Here is a 22,142-nt window from a genome sequence, read left to right on the forward strand (position 1 = left end):
GTCCCTAATGAACACATGTGATGACATGACAGTGACCAAGACTACTCCTAGCGCCTTGTTGACCAGTATTACTCGTGTATATCGTTTAATAAACCATGAAATATCTTTCGTTTTAGAATTTTGTTAATCTTAAAAGGGTGGTTTTTGAAAATTACTAGTACCCATATAATGTGTCGGTGATGTGATGATGATGGCGACGAGTGGTGATAGTAATGACAACGAGTGATAATGGTAATTGATCTAAAGAGTTTTTTTATCGTTAGATGTATATTAATAACCAAAAAACCAGCAAGACGTTAGTTGAAAGTACAAGAGTGCAATAAATTACATGAGACTTGAGAGTTCTAAAGAAACGAAAGTTAAAAACTGAAACTAAACCAATTTGACCATTCGATTCAGACTGAAGTTGTTCTACGAGCAAGTCATTGAAAACTTAAGGACTTGTCTAGTAGCATGGTGGATTGATGGAGGTTTGTTGTTGAAGATATGATCGTTACGGATTCGCTAAATGATCCAAACGTAAGCTTGGATGATGATATTGAAAAGCTTGGACTTTGAGGGCCCAATAAATTGTCTTTATGTATCTCAACTAAGGACCTGAGCTGGGATGTCTTCAACAAAGGGGTTTTGTACCATGAGATTTTGAATTTCCACAGTTCATCTCCAAAATGGCATTCAAGGAACAGATGGTATGTCGATTCTTTTCTTGAGTGACATAGTGGGCAATATAACCTTTGTATCGGTTCCTTTGAGCAGTAGATCTTTTGTCGGGGACGATTAAATTGTAAGTTAATTATTTTTAAATCGGGTTAAAGTGTAAATTGGCGATGAAAAACCAAAAAGTGTAAATTAATTTAGATTAATATTAAAAAAATTAAATGATTAATAAGAATGGAGAATTAGGCTAAAGGAGGGGGATTAGGGGTGCCAAGTGTACCCCCAATCCCCTATTTTAATTATATTACTAGCTTAAGCACCTTGGTAATACCCAAATAATATTAAAATAATTGATTATAGCTATAATAGTTTCAATGTAATGTTAAATATGAAAAGTTTACAATATATAATAAACATATAATAAACATATATTTATAAAGGGTGATGAGAATATAAGACTGTTAGGTACTAAATCTTAGGTGTGGAACACTCACATATTGTTTTCTTAATTCATAAAATTCATAGGGGCCCAAACATTTATTTATTAATCAATAAATATTAAAAAAAAATTGTATGTGAGGGGTTCCACACATAAGCTTAGTTGTCGGACAACCTTATATTCGCTTTTCCCATTTTATAAAGGGGATGGGAATATAAGGTTGTTAGGTACCTACTCTTAGGTGTGAAACACTCACATATTGTTTTTTTACAACTGATAAAATTCATGAGGGCCCAAGCAATAAAAAAAAACTCTAAATATTTAAAATAAGATACAATGTTAATGATAAATTCAAAATATGATCAAATAACAAAGAAAACCATCAATGCATTCTTGTTACTGAATTGTGTTTTTTCCTTAAAATTGACACAATTTTATAACATGACAACATGATCAGTAAGAAGCTATTTTTTTACTAAAATTGTGAAATCAAGAATAAGGAACATATAGAAACTCCTCCTCAAATAAGGAAAGTTGACAAGTGGTTTTATAATTGAAACAATCCGTATTAGTTAATAGCAAAATAAAATATAACGAAATTAGTACTGTAATATATTGACCCTAGTGACATTGACAATTCAATTTTCCATGATTTCCAAAATGACACGAGTCATTGACTCTAAGCTATAAACCAATTTAATCTTAATTTGAATAAAACTTACAATTTAATCCTTAAAGTCTATATCGCTTACTCGTATTTGGTGATTCTGCTCCAAAGCTCTTTTGTAAACAATTCATTTATTTCTTTAGTAATTTTTAATTTTTCTAATAACACACAAGTCTTTTACATTATTCAATATATTATTTATAAAAAAAAACATGAAAGATTTAGATACATAATAAATAAGAATATATTTTTGAATTTGGGAATCTAAAACAAAGATATATCCGTAGATTGTGGTTTAATAAATAAGTTTAGTACGAGTATTATGGAGAAGTGAAAATAAGCATGACATCATATATATATATATTTTTAAATAGTGAATGAAAGAGCTTAAGCTATGTTAAGTAGGATTATTTTAAGCTACTTTTTAGGAAGAGACTTGTACTTTATATATGAAGAAGATTTCACTTTTTTTTTTTTCTATTATGTCTCTGCATGAAATATTAAATATTAGCAAAATCACTAACTAATAAAAAAAAAAAAATCTAAAACTGATAATTTGATATTCATAGATAAAATAGATTTATATTTCTGATAAGATATAAGGTGTTCTTTTGTTGCTTAAAAATAATACTCCATATGCTTTAATACATAATTTGCATAAAATAAAAGATTATACTATCTTGAATTAATTTAATTAGTTATTTTTATTGCCTATTTTTCTTCTATACTAATGGTGTTGGATCCTTTCATTTTTGTTTTCTACTTTTCTGTTTGGAAGAATTAACTAGTTTGGAACTTTGGATTAAACCACAGTGATAAAACAATAAGCAGAAACTAAGCCCAAAGGTAATTTATTTGGGCCCATTGACAGCTTAAGAAAAGAAAAACATGAAATGAAATGAGCATATTATACAAACACACATTCAGCGGTGACAACAGTTTCTAATAATTTCTTTAACTTTCTTGATACTATAAGTTTTGTATAACTTCTAATATATTTTTTGGTACAACGATGTACAAAGAGGCAATAAAAAGGTTACGATTTTGGAAAAATGTAGTATGGAGAGTCGAAATAATGTTTTAAGTATCTACCAATAAACTAAAAAAGGATTGTAGCTTCTTTTAATCGACATGTGACATAATGTTAAAATGACAAGTGTCTTTTAAATTTTACTCATTAAAAAAAATCCGTTTAATAAATTCATTATTTAATCAAATTCGTATTCAAACTAAGATATTATATTCTAGTCCGTATAGGATTTCCACATCTATTGGTTTTCTAATTGTTAAAGCATCTACAAATATTTAAACTAGGATCTGTATGATAAGGTGATCTATCAGTTTCCTAAGGTTTAAAATTTTTTTTTTATTTTCTTTTTAGAACGACATTAAGGTTCTAACTTCTACAAATTCAATGATATATATAAATACAAGGTTTTTTACCCGTACGATGTACGGTTATTTAAAATGATCAATTAATAAAGTTTTGACTAATATTCATGATCAATTAATAAAGTTTTGACTAATATTCATGATCAATTAATAAAGTTTTGACTAATATTCTTTATCTACCAATAAAGTAACACAGAATTAAGATGTTCTTGAATTGGCACGTGACGTAATCCTTGATCGATACGTGTCCTTTTAATTTATTTATTTTATTAAATTAGTTTTTTTAATTGTATATTGATTCAATTTACTTATTAGACATAGAGTTAAAATCTAACTCTTGACTTATGGATACAAAACACATTATAACCTTATTTGATTGATCACTCTTATTGATAAAATTGGTTGTGTTTTTTTCTCAATTCTCCAACTCATAATACTTATATTACTAATAATAAGTTATTAACATGAATACTTCAAAATTTTGAGTTTACGAGCCGAAATAACATGGCTATTTGCTGTCATCCACTATGTTTACAAGTTCTGGTGATGTGATTGTAAAAATTTAAGGTAAATCCAAAACTTTAACTAAACATATTATATTGACCATTACTGTTTATTATAACTTAGCTTTATCATCGGTATACTTTAACCACAAATTATTTCATTCTTACAAATCATGTAAGGGGTATATTCAAATTTCCTTATGATACAATTTATATATCGTACGGGTATTAGAACTAATATATATATATATACACATTAATCAGTTATTTCATTCATTGAAGTAAATATCTTCGACCAACATGTTAATTAAGTCAAATACTTTTGTTGTAACATTAGTGTATGAAAACAGTGAATGTGAACCACATACTATCTTTTTTAATACGATGTTTTTGAATTGTTATTACAAAATGAATCTATATTTTTTTTCTTCATTCTTGTTAATTGAAGATTATTTTTCATCGTAGTTTTATACTATCTTAACAAATATAATTATATTTATTCAAACTACTTTTTTATTTATTTTTAAGTTAGAAGATATCTATATTTTGAGTAAATTACATCTTTGAGTTGTAAATTTATAAAGCGGTCTAATATTATTAATTTGATGTAATTAATGTTAAAATATGATCACGTAAAATGAACGTATGTCCGAAAAGTATTTAAGCCTACGGGGTCACACCTCAACGTGAATGTAACTATAATTAATTAATATATTAAATGTAATTTATTAATTAATTTGATCACGAAAAACTAACGGTCATCTGTTAAATGTTAATAGTTAACGGTACTTAACTGACGGACTTAACGGAGGAGACAATTGTGATTAAATGAAAAAATAAAACACCCTCTAGAATCTTCCTAAGGGGGACGGCTACAACATTAAGGGTTTTTAGAAAACCCTAAACTTGTTTTTCAAGTTAATGTGAGGCTATAAATATAAACCCTTTTTTAAAGTTTTTCACACACAATTATTAAGGTTTTCTAAGACCCTAAAATTCTCTCCTCCTCCCTCTTTCTTGGCTTCGGCCGTTCCTCACAAAAACAAAGGGTTTCGGGTTTTGTTTGGTTCGTGTGAAAGGGTATTAACAAAGGGTTGTTTGTTCGTGATTAAGTACTAGCATACGTACGTTCCAACGTTGTGTGTGCAATCGTAGAGAGGTTATTTTAAACCTTGTTCTTGTTTTAATCTCTCCAATATAAGGTACATATTCTATACTTTGGTTAATTAATTAAACTGCATAGATATTGTCTTCAGTTGCGTGCTTTGTGATTTGATTTGATAAATAGTTATATAACCCAACAGTGGTATCACGAACCTACTATGTATGTTTTTTGATTACCAAAAGATCAAAACTTGAAGGGGGGTTAGGGTTCTTGATTTAAAAAAAAAATTCGATTATATATATATATTGTTAAATTGATTTTGTAATTTAATTACATTATTTAAATATGAAAAAAGTTTTAATATATACATATATATATATATATGGATCGAAATTTCCAGAAAAATAAATAAAAAATAAGTTTTTTTTTAGGGTTCCTAATCCAAGTTTTGATTAATTACATGTTTATGTGATAAATTGTATGTAATTATATGTTGTACCTTTAATTTTAATGGTTAAAAAGAAGTAAAAATCATGAATTTTTCATGAAAATCATTCATGATTCTTACTTAGATATATTGATATGAAATCTTGATCATTAGGGTTAATTATGCTAGATAATTGTATAATTAATTGTGTGACAATGTGAATTTTTTGTATAAACTTTCTGTTTTGTGACAGTTTACTAAAAAATTTATATCTTTTAATCAGTAATGAGTGAGAGGTCGTGCTTTGAACTGTAGATGCTCAACACATAGGGCTAAAACTTTGTAGTTCTGGTCGAAATCTGAATCGGACCAGAAACAGGTCTAAACAGGTCGTGAAGCTACTGGAATTTCCAGTGAGCAAACTATGTGATTATATGATAATTGTTTGTGTTGTATATGTTTAAGGCTTACGCAATCAAGGTGACTTGATGTATGTGGTCCTCTTCTTTGAAGGGGGAGCCGAATTAGACATGAATAAACCATAGTGACATGTTTAGGTGACCTATCATAACTCGTTGCATGCTTAAAAGTTATAGTTTATGATTTTACATATTTATTGTGATATAAATTGTGATGTAAAATTGTTTTGAGAAAATATAAACTTGACTAAGCAATATCGAAATAGAGATTTTTTAATAAAATTGGAGTCTTACAACCTTGAGATACACTGGCTCACCCATTTGAACAAACTCTAAGAGAGGTATAAGCCGGAGTGCGCTAGCCTTCTAAAAGGGCGGGTTTTTAATTGCGTTCATCGCAAACCTTTGCCCTTGCGCTTCTTTGTGCGTTCAAATGGAGCTACCGAGCTCTCTTGCGTTGTTAAGACTATACAAATGATTTTATTAAATATTATGTTTAGAAGATATGCATGAATCTTCAAAACATAACTTTTTGATCACATATCAAATTGAATGACCCAATAAACTTAAGTCATTTGCCATCCAATTTGTCAAGGACACATAGGGTCGTTGTTTTACTCACTGGTACACAGTGGTGAAATGGTGATTGCATGGCGAAACCCATTCACTGGTACACAGTGGTGGTCAATTTTGCACGTTCTTAGTTGGACGACTTAAAACGAGTTAAGCGGTGAGACCTTGACCCGTGACAAAAGATGGGACAAAACATGACTACAAAGGATCACTTGATGAATTGAGTGTCTTACGTAGGTCCCATACTTTCTAGGAATTGCACTTGTAATGCAATTATTGATCGTCACTTACCTTTTGAGTGTAATCATTTCTAGCAGATCAACTGATGAAATGGTTGCATGTCATTGGGATCCTAACCTTAATGAAATTAATTGTTTATTCTATAAACATTGGGTAATTAATTTCTTAAGGATTGATTATCGAAAATACTGATTTTTGAACTTAATCTGTTTTGTAGATGGCAATGAATCCCTCCACAAACACCAATGCTTTTCGGCAAATGTTTGAAAGAGAAAAGCTTACTGGATCAAATTTCAATGACTGGTTTCGTCAACTACGAATTGTTCTGCGAGTTGAGGAACGTATGGATGGCATTGAAAAACAATGGCCTAATGAACCGGCTGCCACTGCTACAGCAGCTGAAAAAGCTAACTATAGAGTTCAGTACACTAGATTCAATGAAGTTTGTTGTTTGATGCTTGCGAGCATGTCTCCCGAGCTACAAAAATAATTCGAACTTTACACTCCATATGATATGATCAGAGAGCTGAAATCTTTATATGAGAAACAAGCCAGAGTGGAACTTTTCGACAATGTCGTGGAACTCCATGATATGAAACTTGAATCTATAGAGTCGGTTAGCAGTCATGTGCTCAAGATGAAGAGCATTTTTGACAAAATGGAATCAATGGAGTATGCTTATCATAAAGATGTTAAAGTTGGCATGATTCTCAAATCTCTTCCTAATGAATTTGAGAGTTTTGTGCAAAACTATAACATGTACTCTATGAAAAAGAGTGTTAATGAACTCCATGCTATGCTCATTGAATTTGAGAAGAAGATTCCTAAAAAGGCCAATGACTCTAATGTTCTTATGATCAAAGGGGGTCGGATCCAAAAAGCTAAAAGATCGCAACAAGCTAGAGGTAAAGCTGATGGCAAAGGAAAGGGCAAGCAAGTTGCAAATCCTTCCAAGCCAAAGAAGACTCCTCCGGCTAAGAAAGAGCATCCGGCTAAAGACCAGAGCTGTCATCATTGTAATAAAGTCGGGCACTGGAAGAGGAACTGTCCTGAGTATCTTGCCGAGTTGAACTCGAAGAAGAAGAATACTAGCGGCGCTAGTACTTTAGGTATCTTCACCATTGAATTATTTTCCTTAACTAAGCGTAAATCGTGGGTTTATGACACTGGCTGTTGAACTCACATCTGTAATGAATTACAGGGGCTTAGGAAAAGGAGGAAACTGAAGCCCGGAGCTTTGCAGTTGATAGTGGGCAATGGTCTACCAGCAGCTATTGAAGTGATTGGAGAATTTCATTTAGTTCTTCCTTCCGGTTTAATTATTGTTCTAGACAATTGTCATTATGCACCTTCTATTACTAGAGGTGTTATTTCAGTTTCTTTGTTGAAAGACAACGGATTCATTAATGTTTTTAATGATATTGGTATTTCAATTTCTAAAAATAATGTTCATTATTTTGATGCTATTGCTTTTAATGGTATTTATGAAATTGATATGCGTGATTGTGTTTCAAATAATTCAATGCATAATGTTAGCAAAAGAGCCAAGACGGACTTGGACTCTACCTATCTTTGGCACTGTCGTCTTGCACACATTGGCAAAAACCGCATTGAAAGACTTCAACGTGAAGGGATCTTAAAATTGAATGATGAATCATTTGATAAATGCGAGTCATGTGTTTCCGGCAAGATGACACGAAAACCCTTTAAGCATTCGCCAAAAAGGGCTAAAGATCTTCTTGGACTCATTCATACCGATGTTTGTGGCCCATTTAGACATGTGTCAAGAAAAGGAGCTAGCTACTTCATAACCTTTACGGATGATTTCAGTCGTTATGGTTATGTTTACTTGCTTAAACATAAACATGAAGTCTTTGAAACATTCAAAGAGTTTAAAAATGAAGTTGAAAATCAACTCGGTAAAACCATCAAGATTCTTCGTTCAGATCGAGGTGGTGAATACTTAAGCCAAGAGTTTAAGGATTATCTTAAAGCATGTGGAATTGTCTAACAGCTTACTCCTCCATATACTCCTCAGCATAATGGAGTGTATGAAAGGAGAAATCGAACCTTGCTAGACATGGTAAGATCAATGATGACCCGTACAACTCTCCCATTTTTGTTTTGGGATTATGCTCTAGAGACTGCTGTACGCATTCTCAGTATGGTTCCAACCAAGAAGGTTGACAAGACACCGTACGAATTATGGCATGGTGATGTCCCTAATTTGTCTTACTTAAGAGTCTGGGGATGTGAGGCACTTGTGAAGCGCGATACGCCTGACAAACTTGAACCCAGAACTACTAAGTGCATCTTTGTCAGATACCCTAAGGAAACGATGGGTTACGACTTCTATCATCCCGCCAAAAACACTGTTCGTGTTGCTCGATATGCTGAATTCTTTGAGAAGAAGTTAGTTCAAGAGAACAGTGGGAGGGTTGTAGAACTTGATGAGACTCAAGAGGAAGATGTGTCACCTTCTGAAGATACTAGCAATCATCAACTGGGGGGGGGGGGGAAATGTTCAAAGTAATGAACCTCAAGTCGATGATAATGAAGCGATTCCACTTCGTAGGTCCGAAAGGACAAGGCGTCCTACCGAAAGACTATGTCTGATGGTAGAAGAAGACGTTGTTGGAGATCTCGATGAGCCTCCGAATTTCAAAGCTGCATTATCAAATCCGGAATCTGACAAATGGCTTGAAGCTACGAAGGTGGAAATGAAATCCATGAAAGACAATCAAGTCTGGAGCTTGGTTGATCTTCCACAAAATGCTCAAACTGTTGGGTGTAAGTGGATCTTCAAGAAGAAGACGGACATGGATGGAAATGTACACACCTATAAAGCTCGTCTCGTGGCGAAAGGTTATACTCAACGTTTCGGTGTTGATTATGATGAAACCTTTTCTCCAGTTGCGGACATTAGAGCTATTAGGATTCTATTAGCCATAGCAGCGTACTATGACTTTGAGATATGGCAAATGGATGTTAAGACTGCCTTCTTAAATGGTTACATGGATGAAGAAGTCTATATGGATCAACCGGAAGGTTTTATTGATCCGAAACATCCCAACAAAGTATGCAAGCTTCAAAGGTCCATTTATGGACTAAAGCAAGCATCAAGAAGTTGGAATAAACGGTTTGATGAAGAAATCAAAAGGTTTGGTTTTGTTCAAAATCCCGATGAGCCATGTGTATATCGCAAAGCTAGTGGGAGTAATGTTACTTTCCTTGTGTCGATGACATTTTAATCATAGGAAAACGCATTCCAATGTTGCAAGATGTTAAATCCCATCTTGGAAAGTGTTTTGCTATGAAAAATTTAGGAGAAGCGACATTCTTTCTTGGAATCAAGATCTACCGAGATAGATCAAGGCGATTAATTAGACTAAGTCAAAGTGCTTATATTGATAAGATTTTGAAGCGATTCAAGATGGAGAACTCTAAGCGTGGGTCTATACCTATGCAAAAAGGACTTAGTTTATCTGTCAAACAAGGTGCTACTACGCCTAGTGAGGTGGAGCGTATGAGTAGAATTCCTTATGCTTCGGCTGTGGGATCTATTATGTATGCGGTTAGATGCACTAGACCCGATGTGGCGTTCGCGCAAAACATCGTTAGCCGATATTAACAGAATCCTGGTGAAAGTCATTGGATTGCTGTTAAAAATATTCTGAAGTACCTACGAGCTACTAAAGATATATCTTTGGTGTATGGAGGAAATCCAGACTTAGAGCTCAAAGTGACCGGATACTATGATGCTGGATTTCAAACTGATAAAGATGACACGAAGTCTAAATCAGGATTCGTCTTCATTTTAAACGGAGGAGCTGTGGACTGGAAAAGCAAGAAGCAAACCACAGTTGCCATGTCTGCAACAGAGTTTGAGTACATTGCCGCCTCAAAAGCCGCAATGGAAGCAGTCTGGATAAGGAAATTCATTAGCGGGCTTGACGTGATCCCCTCAAATGAATTACCCACTGATTTGTACTGTGATAATACCGATGCATTAATCATTGCCAACGAACCCGGAGTTCAAAAAGGTTCCAGACATTATGCTAGACGATATCATTATGTTCGTGAGCAGATCGAACTAGGGGAGATCAATTTACTCAAAGTTCATACAGATTTTAACTTAGTTGATCCTTTCACAAAAGCTTTGTCTAGGCCCAAGCTTGAAAGGCATGCCGAGGGCATAGGACTTAAATTAGCTAGTTATTTCATGTAAATCTGTTGTTTCAGTATTTGGATAAGGGATGTTAAACAATTTATATTTTCTATAATGAAATAAAATACTTGATATGTTTGATTTCATTCAATATTAAATTGTGTCCTATATTTGCATGTTTAATCCTTGAATATTTTATTATTAAATATTCTAAATTGTCCATTGTCGATTAATTATATGGGAATATAATTAAACGAAGACAAATGTGAGTGATTTGTTATATTCTTGGAATATGTAATGGATGGTTCCCACCAAACTCACATGATATCCATAGCGGATGCATATCGGACTACCCCACTAACGAATTATCACTTTATGGATCATCGTCATTAAGTGAAATTCGTAAATGGTTACTTTTATTGATTCTTTGACTTGAGATACAAGTAGGTCAGCATGTATGAATCGCACTTACTAGATGTAGTTCTAACTCACCTGAATAAGGGGGTACATAAAGGGCTATTTTCAGAAAGCGTCGTGAAGTATGATGACTGACACGTGTAGTCAATATAGGATTTGTTCCTTCAATTTGAAATTGAAGCATGATATCGTTTGGCGCCCTCATTAGGACTAATTAAAGATGTTTGCATGGCCGTGCCCAAATAAATCCAGATGGTTCTCGATTATATTTGGTAATCATTAATTAGTTATAGAATGAGAAACATAATCGTTAAATTATGAAATGACCTTGATCCATATTCATATTTAGCAAAGGTATCTGAACAAAGGGATAATAAATGCCTTAACCGTTTAAAACTATACTTAAATGTTTTCGGGAGCATTGGCGTGTTGCTAGACGCTAACCAATGTTATTACCTTCATTCGTTACGAGCTCAAGTGGGAGTTGTTGGATATGATCACGTAAAATGAACGTATGTCCGAAAAGTATTTAAGTCTACGGGGTCACACCTCGACGTGAATGTAACTATAATTAATTAATATATTAAATGTAATTTATTAATTAATTTGATCACGAAAAACTAACGGTCGTCTGTTAAATGTTAATAGTTAATGGTACTTAACTGACGGACTTAACGGAGGAGACAATTGTGATTAAATGAAAAAAATAAGAAACCCTCTAGAATCTTCCTAAGGGGGACGGCTACAACATTAAGGGTTTTTAGAAAACCCTAAACTTGTTTTTCAAGTTAATGTGAGGCTGTAAATACAAACCCTTTTCTTAAGTTTTTCACACACAATTATTATGGTTTTCTAAAACCCTAAAATTCTCTCCTCCTCCCTCTTTCTTGGCTTCGGCCGTTCCTCACAAAAACAAAGGGTTTCGGGTTTTGTTTGGTTCGTGTGAAAGGGTATTAACAAAGGGTTGTTTGTTCGTGATTAAGTACTAGCATACGTACGTTCCAACGTTGTGTGTGCAATCGTAGAGAGTTTATTTTAAACCTTGTTCTTGTTTTAATCTCTCCAATATAAGGTACATATTCTATACTTTGGTTAATTAATTAAACTGCATAGATCTTGTCTTCCATTGCGTGCTTTGTGATTTGATTTGATAAATAGTTATATAACCCAACAATTAATACAACGATCGTTTGGTAAATATTAAAGCAAATTAACACGGTAACCGCACAACACGATAACGGTGACTGGTGATATTGGCGGCAATGGGTGTCAGAGGTGGCGGCGGTGAGTAGTGTAGGTTATTGATATAACAGTAATTGAGGTAAATGAATTAGTGAAGGTATTTTAAAAAATAAAGAATTGATTATATAACTTAATAATTAAAGTTATTATAGAATATTCGTCTATCACAAAAAATGTAGTTTTCAACGTAGGTATGTAATCGATATCAATATAGATACAACAAAAATGTAATATTCATTAACTTGCAGCAACGCATGAACACTTTTAACTCGTATAGTAAATGGAAAATGATACGAGTAAATCAAAAATTATTTCTAGAATGAAAAAAATTTCCTTTTTCATAATATGAAAAGATATCGAGTTCATATGAAAAAGAATGAATCACATTCAGATGTCAAATCAATTAAGCAATATTCCTAATGATTATTATTCTTGGATATTAGTATGGATTAACCACTTTTAGTATTGAGAAGATAATTTAAGAACCAAAATCTCATTTATGGGAGAGGCAAAATGAAAAGGCGTTCTAGTGTCAACAGGAATAATTAAAAGAAACAAAAAGAAATAATATTTTTTTATAAGTGACAATTATAATTTATAAGTATGTAAGTTATGTCATATGTCATTGTGTTTTAATTTAACTAAAGGCTTTAGTCTATATAATACATAGGATGATTATATATTTTCTGGAAAATGATAACTATACCATCTGGATTTGTGATTAATATGTTTGGACCTGTGTAAATTTGTTGTATACCGATATCCGTACATATATATAGATACAGGGGAGACCTAGAGAGGAAGAAACCCGATTTTTGGGTGTGGAATTATATTATAGGGGACATAATTTTTCGAAATTTATATATATATATATATATACTAAAAATGTGTTTTTTTTTACAAGTAAATTTTACCTCAGACGTGTATGATGTGTGCTAATCGCACAACGAAAGGGTCCCGCACTAAGCGGATCTTAAATAGTCTTTCTCACCATACAACCTCCTTAATTGGAAAATACCGTCGAGGAGAACCTACCAAGACTCGAACTCGAAACCTTGGAGTAAACTCCCTCAGGTCCCCGCATAGCAGGTTTAGTAAAAAACCCCTAGCCTTGCTATGCATATATAAAATTATGATCTTATTATGCATATATAATTTCTTGTTATAATGTTAGGGGTAAATTACATAAATCATACATGAGGTTTGTTTGAAACTATATTAGTTATACCTACAATTTAAAAATTACGCGAGACATACCCATCGTTGTCAAAAACTTACACTGACCATACTTATCGCCGACGGTCGTTTACTTGGCCGTTAAGTCAGGTCACGTGTCGTGCATGTGAGGTATCAAAACTGTAATTTCTTGTATACTTCAGGTATCGTCCGTGTAATTTACCCTATTAAAAAAATTTATTTTGATTTTTATATTTATACTTATACTTCATTTATTAAAGTGGGTAGATATTCTATATCGAAATTCACATATATGTATATATTTATTTATTTAAAAAACTTATTTCAAAATAAAAAATTTATGAAAGGATGTCATAAAACGATACATGTTTAGCCTTAGAAATTCTAGGGTCAGTCTAAGGACTAAACCTGAAACTTCAAACCCAAAATGCTACAGATTGCTAATCCGGGATATAATTTAAAACTGTGACGAGTCTTCAACTTTGCTTTACCCCTCTAATCTGAAGGGGATGTCATCAAACCATACGAAAAATTTATATATATATATATTTTTTGTATCTGTCTAAATAGGTTTTTATTAAAAAATAATAAATCATAAAAAAATAAAATAATAATAAAATATTATAAAAGTGAAAATTTTAATGGTTTTCATGATTCTCATCCTTGTTATATTCACTAGATGCAAATAACAAAATAATAATGACATATATAATAATAAATGCCTTCTTGTATCAATTCTCGATATAGTTTTCATTAAAAAAAAACTATTTTTTCATAATAAATTTGATTGTCCAACTTAATAATTGAAGTATAAATAAAACTATAAAATTCTTAATAATTATATTTATGGTGAATTACAAGGATAATATCTAAAGTAGGTACGGAATTACGGTTTTGATACCCCACATGCACGGTACATGACTTGACTTAACGGCCAAATAGACAATCGTTAGTGATAAGTGTGGTCAGTGTAAGTTTTTGACAACAATGAGTATGTCTCGCATAATTTTTAAATTGTAGGAATGATTAGTGTAGTTTCGAACAAATCTCATGTATGAGTTTTGTAACATACCCTAATGTTAGTTATCATTTACAAAAAAAAATTGTTTATATATATTTATATTTGAATTTGAATTAGGAGCATTTTTTTTTTTTGCTCTGACCAGGGTGTTTGAATTTTTAAAACCGCCATTGTATAGGTTTGATCATTACACTCGCTAAGAGCATATATGAAGTTATAACTACTAGTTGCATGCCCAGACGACACCGCAATGACGACGACTGTGATAGTGGTAGCGATATTATTAATTAATAAAACTTAATGAATTTAATAAAAAAATATTTTCAACTCATTAAATCAATCAAATATACTTGTTTATTTGACTAATTAAAAAAAAAAAACAATTATATCGACTAACTTCATACAGATATTATTTATTCATTAAGTCACTTTATCAACTGAATCACTTAATGGTTAAAAAATAAACGGGTCTCGTAAAAAATATATATTATAAATAATTTAATTAATAATATTATAAGTATATTAGATACATATATTCAAATTAATGAACAAAATGATAGGAGTATTATGGTTGTTAACAACTTGTTAGAATAATTTTTTTTTTTTAATGTAGTATAGATAATGTTATTAATTTAACTTAATCTATACATATTGGTAGTGTCACTTGGATATATACCATATGATAGTTTTAGAGATTTTATAAGCAAACATGAAACCTCTATTTATAACGTTTTGTTAAGATTTTCCTTAAACTAAGTTTTTTTTTGAAACGGCAGTGGCGATTGGACTCAGCGGCATGCCTCTTCATCGTCCGGTAGAGATTGACCACGTCACCAACATAGTCAATCTGAGGGCATGACTAGCGGTGGAAGTCCTACTACTTGTTTTGGAAGAAACTAGTTAATGCTAGAGAAAACCTCTATGCTCCACCTCATTGGCAAAGACTTCTCAATATGCCTTTCAAAGGTTTTGAACATGTAACCAACATTTGGCTTAAAGACATAAGAGTCATTAAATGTCCAGTTGGGCTTGGTTTTTTGTATATATATATATATTATATATATTTATATTTAGGTTTTTAGTTGTTATATTAAAAACTTTCAATCAGTTTTTTTTGGTTACAACCCGTTTTACTTTATATTCAAATTTGACACTTAGTATCGCGTTTGCAAGGTGAATCGATGACCTGACTGAAGCCATTCCTAGCCACCATTGCTTTCGAAAGCAGTTAAGAACAAACGAGCATACAGCGGAAAGCACATTTGGGGTTTTTATATTCAGTTTATTTGTTGGTTTTTTTATACATTTTTTTTTTAAGTTTTCAACTAATATATTAGAAATTTCCATATATGTAGATTGTGCATACAATAATAAAAAAGACTTTTAAGATTATAAAAATTATAACATCACTATTTTTCAATGTATCATTTTATCTATGATTGTAAAGTAAACTTACAACATTATAAATTAAAAAATAACATGTGTGTAATAATATATGTTTATCCGTATAAATATATGTTTATCCGTATATTACATGAGACAATAAGTTAATTTTACAATAAAATAAAATAAACTAATTAAACTTAGTACTTTATACTTAATAATAAACCCTTTATAGGCTAGACAAAGGTTGTTTGATAAATAGTTTATGAATAAATAGAGAAAATGGAAGTCTCCGAGTGTCTTTTGCTTTGATGATAAGACCTCTCACCACCGCAAACTCTTTTCGTTTTTGTCAAATTCTTTCCTATTCTTATATATCCTTGTGTTTTGGCATACAAATAATTATATTTTGTAATTTTGATTATGGTGGAATTCGCTTTATACTCAAGTCTTTTGTATAATAAAGTTTTATAATAATTTTAATTTCCACTTATAGTAAATGGTCTAATGAGAATCTTCTAATGAGGAATGTTCGAACACAATGCCATCACATCTTTTGTACATTTTATATATACTCCAGTTGTTATTACTTTTTGTGGAAATAGATGTGTCTAAAATATTGGTACATAATACCTAGTAATAAGTCTATTTTGCCTTAATTTATATCTTACAATAAATATAAAAGAGCCCTCTAAATTCCTTTTTAAAAAATCCACAACCATTAAATGAAAAATAAAATTAAAATGTAACCTTTAGATTGTTTTGATTACCTCATCTTCCTTTTTTAATAAACATGTTATGATTAGTTGATTAGTTAAAATAAACTAATAATCAACTAACTAATAAAATATTTGTTCTAAATTAGTACCTTAACAACAAATGTTCACTTACATTGTTATATATTCTTCTTTTTTTTCAAACTATTTATTATTATATTATTAAGTTATTATAAACTTTTCAAACTATTTATTATTATATTATTAAGTTATTACAAACTAAATTCTGATTGATTTTTTTTGTCTTAGTTTTTTTTTTCAATATTTATTTGTTCTTTTCTTTATTCTTAGTTCGTTAAGTTTTATTTAATTTTTTCATGTTAGTTTAAACAATCGTATATTACCTTTTATTTATAGTATGTTATATAATTTTGTTTCAATTTACTAGGTATATTTTATTTTTCTTAAAAATATAAATTTGATTTATAGTTATTTAACATTGTATACATATTGGGTTTTAAATTGATAAGTGTACATTTAAGTTTATAATTTTTTTCAACATGAATTTTAAATTTATCTTTTTTATTTTACAAACTCTTGTAAAGAAGAGTTCGTAAACACATTATTTACAAAAGCCATGTTCGAATTTTCAAACCGCATGTGAAAGTCTACAAATTTAAAAACTAACATAATACTCACGCTGCTATATATTAGGATCACTATATTATGTCATAAAAAATCGTTTATATTGGTTGAGAAATACATAGCGATAAGTAATACATACTGGTATGTCATAAAAAAATCATAAATGTTGGTTGAGAAAAAATATATGATTTAACAAAAGTTTATATATATCATAATAACTCATCCCATGTAATTATGTGTAGTTCTTGCTCATCTTTTTCTAAATAGATATGTTTTTTGTTGTTGATTGGCTTAGACAAATCTGTTTATCTTGATATTCAATTTATCACTTAGTACAATTTCTTTTAATTTTTTTTTTTATAGAAACGTACAAACATATGTGGTAAGTCTTAGAAAGTTATAAATAATCGGTTAATCAAATTCAAGAACAAAATTTATAAACTTTAATTAGTATATAAAGCAAGTGATGTGATCGATGATTGTTTCACCGACCATTGCGGTAGGATTATTTAACATACCAAAATATAAAGATTATAATATTTAGCAAATTTTGAAAATGGAATAATAAGGCCAAACAAAAATATAAAAATGTTTAAAAGTTGAAGTCTCCAAATACATTTCACTAAATAATATATATAACTTCTTGTGTTATTATGCATAAAGTTTAATACTATAATTTCGGAAAAGTTCATTTTCAATATTTTACTTTACGTTGTTAATATAATATTAAATTATTTTGATATTAAAACTTTTATATGGCTTTCATAATTTTATTATTTTTTTAAGGTTAATTAATGTAATTAAAAAATTACACACACAATTAAGATAACATATGTCAGACACCTGATATTCACGAATAATTCACATTTATCTTAAATAAATTTAAATTTATGTTACTAAACAAATATAAAACATATATTTAGTTTTGTTACAAATAAAAATTAAAAACGTTATTACTAAAATTGTGATTTTGTATTGAAAATTTATGATATCACATAATAAATATTTAATTTATGCTTTTTGTTATATATCGTTAATATATTAAGATGTTTAAATAAAATAATATTAATATATAGCGGATACAATAATTTTGATAACATCCCCACTTTCAAACATTTAAATTTATCTACATCCTTGAATCTTTGACATGTTATTATTATATATGTTCATCCGCGTGTTACGCGGGTTAATAATCTAGTTCATAATATACATGTGAATGCACACAAACAAGCGGTATGCGCTTTGTCTAAAATTAAATATTAAAATCTTCATCATAATACTAACATAGTACATGTACAAAACATCATGATGCAAATATTAAACGATTGTTCGTTATAACAAGAAAAATATATTTAATTTTATAAATGGTTTTGAAAATAACGGTTTACATTTCAAAGTTATAAAATATCACTACAAGAAAAATGTCTATTAATAACGACTTTGTTTAATGACAACTAAAATTGGGTCACTAATAACCTAATTTAGTTACTATTAAAAATAAGTGATCACTAAACAAAATTAGTGGCCAAAAAATGACATTTTTTTGTCTCTAAACAAAATTAGTGACGAAAAGTGACCACTCAAAATTTTGGTCACTAATTTATCATAATGACCAAAATTAGTGACGAAAAGTGACGAAAATTTGGTCATTATGATAAATTAGTGACCAAATTTTGAGTGATCACTTTTCGTCACTAAAGATCCGTCATTAATTTTGTTTAGAGACAAAAAAATGTTATCTTTTGGCCAATAATTTTGTTTAGTGGCCAAATTTAGTGACCATTTTTTCTTAATGATAACTAAATAAGATTATTAGTGACCAAATTTTAGTTGTTACTAAACAAAGTGGTCATTAAACGACATTTTTCTTGTAGTGTATAAGTATATAAATTAATTTAGTGATAGATAAAGTAAAACAATAAAGTTTGATTAAATAATTGAAGGCAAAAACTAAAGGTTAAATTTCTAAGTATTCTCCAATTACGGAGTATAGTTTTTTAAGACCAATTGTAACGTTTTGGTGACAACTAAACCTCATTGGTGAAGGGGTAAATTTGGGTTAAGGTGGTAGCCACCGGGCACCGGTCAAATGAAGGGATAAGTATATGCTTCAATTTATTTTGAATATATTAATTGAGTATCGAGTAAATTGTGACATACGGTAAGATCTTAAATTCGTAGATAATAACAACAATAATAATAAAAATAAAACAAGTTGTAATAGTGAGAAGATGGTTTAATTTTGATGTGATAATATTTGTTAAAAACGATAGGACAAAAAGTTATATATGGATGGTACAATTGTTTCTTGAAAACTAAATCGATTATATTGTTTTTCTTAAAAATATTGTTAACTTGTCGTATATCTTTTTATATAACTAAAAGAGAATATTCCAGATTTTATGTAGCTAGCATTTTTTTTTTTACAAATTAATTATCTTTTTGCATAGGTGACAATTTTCTATATATTTGCCATTTAATTATATTTCAATTTATTATATTTTAATCCTAGTCACTAATAAATAAAATTCTATTTTAATCTTAATAGCTAATAAATAAATGTAAAATAGTCAGTTGTTACGATCAAACCATTGACCTCTTACATAGCAAGAGTAACATTACCACTTGAACCACTATGTTTTTTTTTTTTCTTATACTTTCGCAAAATCAGAATAAACTATGTTACACTAGAGCAAGCATATATTTTTTCCCCTTTCCCCCGTGTCAGATTTTCTCCTAAAAACAAAATATATTGACAATAACTTTTGATATTAACATGTTTCACACCTAACTTTTAGATCATGTGTCATTTTAGGTCAATTATTAATCTCTAAAGAAATCTTATCGATAAATTTAAATTTTAACTTCAATTATAACATCCCAAGTATTAGAGCATGAAACATTTAAACCATTTTTTATAAAATGATATGAATTTTAAATATAGATAATAATGAAGATTTTTATAATTTGTTAATATTTTGGTTCATTATATATTAGATATCATTATATATTTAATCAGTTCGTAATCTCACAGTTTTTATATTATCATAAACTACGAATATGCCATAAATATTAGTTATTTATTTAAGAGTTAATTACAGAAATCGTTCATGTCGTGATACCCAGCTTGCAGGTTTCATCCCTAACTTTCAAAAATTACAGTTTTAGTCTAAAAAACTTTAATCCGTCAACAGTTTTAATCCTGGCCATAAACGTCCGTTTAAACCAGGGCACGTGATGGGCAATTTAGTCATTTCATTAATATATAGACCAAAAGTGTAATTAACTCTAACTCCTTCAATTATCATCATCATCATCAACAACAACAACTAACATCTCATGTATATCTAAAATGTATCTATATTCATACATCTCCTAACAACCAAATTTATTTCTATTCAAAAATTTATACATACATACATACATCTATATATCAAATTTATACATAAATCAAATTCGTCGATGGGAGTGGTGGTGGCTAGGAACCGATCGATGTACCTTTTCTTCAAGATCTATATATACATATATCCATCTACATCTATGTATATATGTGGTGGTGCAAGTGGTGGTGACGAGAAGTGATGATGGTTAAGAACATATCTTGTTCAAAGAGAAAAATAGAGAGATAGGTAGGGATTGTTTATTATTATGAACAATAACATTATTAATTGTTTTGTTATACATATATTATTGGATATGTGTATTGAATATTTGCTTTTGATTTTTGGGTTGTTTATGAATTTTAACTTTTATGTTAAAACTTTTGTTATACATCTACTTATTGTTGATGATTTCTGGGTTGCTTTTGATTTCTGGAGTTTGTTATACATCTACTTATTGTTGATGATTATGATAAAGGTTGAAGAAGGCTGGACCAAAACTATATTTTTGAAAGTTAGGATGAAAGTTGCAAGTGATGATTCACAACAGGGATGATTGTTGTAATTAACTTTTGGTATTAGTAAGTCAATTTACGAGATTACCCATCACGTGTGAATCACGTGATCTGGTTTTAAACGGACGTTTTTGACCATAACTAAAACTGTTGATGAAGGCAAGTTTTTTGGACTAAAACTATAATTTTTAAAAGTTAGGGATGAACCTGCAAGCTGAGTACCACGACATGGACGATTTCTGTAATTAACTATTTATTTAATTTACGTTCAGCTCCATACAACGTGTGATTTAATCTAGAATGATATGATTCTAAATCTAGTATATATGTATCTATAGCAAGTATTATTTGATCTATTGTGATTTGCGAGGATTATATTGCTCTCATTAAAAGGCTTTTATGTTGTAATGATACTACTAGCTAATTAACTCGGGTTCAACTCAGATATTTTAGTTTTAATTTTAAAACCAAAAAATTGTATATAACTTTTGTTACAGATATTATAACTTGATATTAATATAAAGATAGTGAATCGACTGACACAAAAATACATAAAATGAGGGTACTAATTACATTAAAATTAAAAAGACATTTCATAAAATTATAGAAGAAATAATAATTTTCTTTGTCTCCCATAAAAGATTATGAATTTTAAATAAACATTTAATAGTAGGTTTTTTTGTGTTGATATATCTGACATTAAAATAAATTAAAGGAAATCTTTTTATAAAAAATACGTGGGTTTGCCACATCATATTTAAAAAAAAAATACTTTAAGAAGACAATCCTTCTTTATTTACTATAAAGATAAAGATATACTATACGAACGTTTTTAAGTATTTAGAAATCAACTAGCTAGCTAAAGATTCCACGAGATCAATATTCTTTTATATAAATAAAAAAGATTGTGATGACATAACATTTTTTAAAAAATGATCTACGTGTCAATTCCACACATCCTTATAATCACTTATTTAATTTCTTTTAATTTGATTATGACATTATTTTTCATAACAAACTTTCTAACTTAATATGT

The sequence above is a fragment of the Erigeron canadensis genome, chromosome 6, assembly GCF_010389155.1.
Source record: "Erigeron canadensis isolate Cc75 chromosome 6, C_canadensis_v1, whole genome shotgun sequence".
In the NCBI taxonomy this organism is placed as follows: Eukaryota; Viridiplantae; Streptophyta; class Magnoliopsida; order Asterales; family Asteraceae; genus Erigeron; species Erigeron canadensis.